This window comes from Colossoma macropomum, unplaced genomic scaffold (assembly GCF_904425465.1).
Source record: "Colossoma macropomum unplaced genomic scaffold, Colossoma_macropomum, whole genome shotgun sequence".
Lineage (NCBI taxonomy): Eukaryota > Metazoa > Chordata > Actinopteri > Characiformes > Serrasalmidae > Colossoma > Colossoma macropomum.
Genome location: NW_023494786.1, coordinates 7566555 through 7571331, shown reverse-complemented (window position 1 = coordinate 7571331; position 4777 = coordinate 7566555).

The window sequence follows — 4777 nt, the reverse complement described above, 5'->3', positions numbered from 1 at the left end:
TCCCTCTACCGGCGCCTGCGGTGCCTGCACGACCATACATGAAGGCAACATCATCCATGTGCTGTCGAGGTAGATTCACAGAACACAGCAGAGCTTTGCAACAGACGTGGTCTACGTAGCTTTACAGAAGCCTGGACGTCAAAGAAAAGAAAAAAAAAGACTGTTTAAGGCCAATTCCACCAATTTTTCAGTCCTTGAAATGTAAACAGTCATTCAGAGAGGTTTGATGTGAAATGGTTCATTGTAGAGGAACTTATAGACTGTTTTTTTTCTACAGTGGTGGTGATGGAAACCAGGGGAAACCATGCCTACAACACAAAAATAGCCATTTTATTTACTATACAAAACCACCAGTGAACCTAAATCTGTCTTCTGAGCTTTTATAAATAATGTTGGTGATGGTAAAAATGGTCATGAACCTGAAAAGAAAAGGTTTTCCTTGGGGGCTGTTTTGCCTTGCAATACTCTGCATGTACTCCTCCACCACTGAAGGATTAAAATACATAGATTAAAATACGTTTTAACCCAAAACTTGATCACTAAACTTTCATTAAACAATGTGTCAGACAGCAGGTCACATATATCTAATTATTTCATGTAGCAACTTTCTGTGAGGGAGCTCTCAAAGGTATTCACCTCTTCAGATGTCTGGTTCCTATCACTACCACTGTGAAAAATTCTGACTCAGTAAATTTCTCTAGAATGGAGCATCTCACACCAAACCACTCTGAATGACTTTGTTTACATCTCAACCATTTAATTATGTAGATTTTTTTGAAAAATCGGTGGAGTTCCCCTTTAACTCAGATTACACAACAGAAAAATCTGTGCGATAAGGCAGTTACCCCAGTTAAAAGTCAGGAAACTGTCAGAAAAGGACCAGATAGACCAACTGGATGTACAAGGTGAGGGATAAAGCACATGGTAGGTAAATTCAGTATGAGTGCAAAGCAGGATTACAACATCCAGAAACAGTTAGGAGTTCATGTAGGGGTTTGCAGCCATGAAGGTAACTGGAATTCGAGAAGGGTGTGATGATAGACTATCTGTACTATTAATATGTTTTGCACAATTATAAACATGCTAACAGCTGGGATAGGCTCCAGCACCCCACCGCGACCCAGAAGGATAAGCGGTTTAGATGATGGATGGATAAACATGCTACGAGAAGTGCTTGTCATCTTGGGAGCACAGGGCTACTGAATACATATTATTAAGTTGGTTGTAATGTGGATGTCAGTTTTGCACAGTTTCTTAGGTTTTCAAATACATAATATTCATAAGTACATAACCCTGGAGCCAGCCTGTGCTAGACAAGGCAGGAGCAGACAGAAATAAATAAATGAATAAATAAACTTAAGAAACTAACACAAAAATGTCAAAGGACCTATCTCTGAAGTATAGAAATTCATCCTACTTTAATCATTGTCTCACACAGTATATTAGTGAAGAATAATTAAATGTTTGAAAATGTATTTAGCCACAGTCTTTGGACTGGGTATGCTGGTTCAACGATTGTATGATGAATACTCAGATTTCAGTATGTTGGACTAAAGTAACTGCCACTCAATGTCTGAAGTCAGTTGGTAGTTAGAGTGCTGGCTGGTTATAGTTGAAGGAATAGTTCAGTAAAAAAAAAAAATAATATATTATTATCTTCCTCGAGTCAGTCAGCCAAGATGTCAGCCAAGAAGTTTGCTCCTTTTTAGCACTGGAGCTACGAGGTCAGTGTAGGTAACAATCAACTGAATCTTAGCTGCAGTTAGCATAGTGCATTCCTAAATCATTACACAGTTGCCTTGCATGTTAAGTGATTAAGTAACCTCAAGGCAACTAGTTAATGGTTTCTGACGCTGTATGACATACTGTTATTTATAAAACTGCACAAATGTATGGATTTTTACACTTGAAGATGGCTGCTTCTGTTTTTAGCTATGAAACTGTTTTTGCCTAGGTGCTGTTTTTAGCTATGGGATGTATTTAGTGTTAATTTTTGCATAGTATGGTGCAGTTTGAGGCAAATGTGTGATGATTTAGGCAAGCAAAAAGCTAACTGGTGGAGCAAATGTTTCTATTCCTTATTAGCAAACATGTCTTGGCTACTAATCTTACTATTAACTGCTCAGAACGATTAGTTTTAAGGTAATAATTGATTGTAGTCACTAGCTACAATCAAACTTCTGCCCAGAATGCATGTGTGCAAAATACCTCCTGGTATTCAGGAGGTCTCATGTTGGCTGGCTACTCCAGCGTTGGCTGGCTGTTAACTCGCTCACCGCAGCAATGCTGAGGTTTGTTTTCACAATTCTTCCTTTGGAAATGCTCTTTTCTAGTTTGGTAATGTGGTCTTCCACACATTCATTGAGAACTTATATCTCCTCTTTCATCTTCGATTTGAGAAATGAGTAACAATTCACACTTTCCACCAGTCTGTTGGGAAATTAAGCAAGTTTTCAGATTTACAAAAGTGCTACGGCATATTGTAAAGGTTTTCAGAGGCATCACAGGCATAGTTAGAGTTGCTAGACAATAAAGGACCAACTAGGTTAACCAGTTTGCTACAGCGGCACCCTGAGGCAGACCAGTGCTGCACCTGTAGTTAGTTAAGTATATTAAAGACTGAAGCTCGTTGATTGTGGGTAAGGCAGCTAAGTAATGACCTTTCCCTCAATTTGTATTTGAGCTACTAATTTTCCCTAACGGACAGCATAACATCATAATACGTTCGGGTCCCCCCAGAATTTTGAGATTTTCAGACATTCAGGGGGTCCAAGAGGTTAATTGGGAGGTCCTAGACCCCAAGAACTCCCTGTATTTTGCACCTTGCTCAATTCCCTCAAAAGAATTCAAAGAAAACTCTTACATGGTGGACTTCAGTCCCTTTTCAGGTCGCTGGTTGGAGGACGTGAAAGTGAGGAGTCATTAGAGGAATGAGATGCATTCAGTGAGTGAGTTCAAAACACTGACTATTCTTGGCCCACTGAGCAGTCCAGCAAAAGTCATGCCTGTGTCATGTAGCCCATTAGGTTTTTTGCTTTTTCCATTCTCTGTTTGCATCTGAAGAGCACTGGAGACTGCGCATGCTTTGCTTTGTATGTACGCTGCCTATGATGCTAATTATATCGTTTATACTCAGGTCTTTTGTTAATGTGACCACCAGTTGTTTGTTTGTTTTGCCATCCCAGCTTAGGGCATTGTGTAACAGTGCATCTCCTTTTAGATTGTAGAAGCTACTTCATTTGTTTACAACAGTAAAGCAGCACTCACATTGTTGTGAGAAATGGTTTGGTGCATGTCTTCTCCATTAACTTGAATGAGATGTGTTTTTTATGTCCTGACCACAGCGGATAATGACGAAAGGTAACATTATTTTAACCCTGACCCTGCCTTACGCTGACCATGAAATGTGCAGCCAATGATGGCAGGCAATGTTTTCACCTACAAAATTTCAAAATAATGTAAAAATAATGATATTGTAAAGCTTATAGACTCTATTATTATGAACTAATCAGTTATACTGTAAAAAAAACTTCAGAGATCTTCAGGTCGGTAAACATTATGTAATAGAACAAAAACAAAGGGATTTTGGGATGTCATTTTTTGTTAAAAAATAAAACTATTTTTGGTTTCAGTAACTGGTATTGCCTCCTTTGGCAGAACCAACTTTATATAGGCACTTCCTTTAACTGTCAACCAGTTTCTGACATTTAGGCCCAATCACATTTTATCTTTTTACCCCTACCTCTTCTTTTCGAGTGTCACCCTAACCCCTTGGAAGTGAGTTACAAAGGGTAGTGGTTGAAATCTTGCTCTACGAAATGGGACCCTCAAATAAAAAATAAAAAAAAACATTGCTTCATTAACAACCTATTAGTGCTCCTCTGTAGGCGACCCAGCCTGTCTTCAGTGATAGCAGAGAAGGGAAATATTCAGCAACCTCGCTGCTGGGCTTTAGTTACATTTAGGGCATCATATGCTTTCAAAGAGGGGGGATAAGACAATTATTTACTATTGACCACTGCTAATTCATTGGTGATACGAAGCTGAAGTCATCTATTCACCAGCTTCTTGTTTGAATTTTCCTGTTCCACCTTAACTGGTGCAGCAGTTACGTTCTGGTGCTTCAGGCATCAATACTGTTGGACAATTTAAGATGGAACGGGAAAATGAGCTAGTTAGCTACCGAGACATTAGCATACTTTTAGAAATTTTTAATGCTTGTTACGAAGAAAACGATCATAATACATTGAAACAACATTAAACTACGATAATACGATGGTTATTGTAATTTTTTAACAGAGAAAATTCTCACATTTGTGGGTTTCTTCGGTCGCTCGCACAGCCATCTTGCTGGTTTTTCTTTTTTTCTCATAACACTCTGTTTTGAGTGTGCCCATGAAAAACCTCCGTTTGGAGGGCCATATAGCCCTAACACTTTGCCCTACCCCTCTATCTCAACAAAAATTGGGACACCCTAACCCTAGACACAAACGCGGAAAACAGAGGGCTACGGGCTAAGTGGTAGGGGCGAGGGGTGAAATGGGATTGTGCCTTGCTGGAAGACATTTTTGCCCACTTCTCCATGCAGAATTCTTTCAACTGTGCAATGTTTGGGGGGTTTATTGAATGTACACTTAAGGAATGAGCCGTATACCTTCGTGGACTCACTTGTATGTTTGGGATCATTATCCTGTTAGACATTGTCCTCAAGCAGTGGTATGAAATCATAGTTGATTCTATGATTACAAGAGGGCCAGGCCCGAAGTGCACAAAGCAG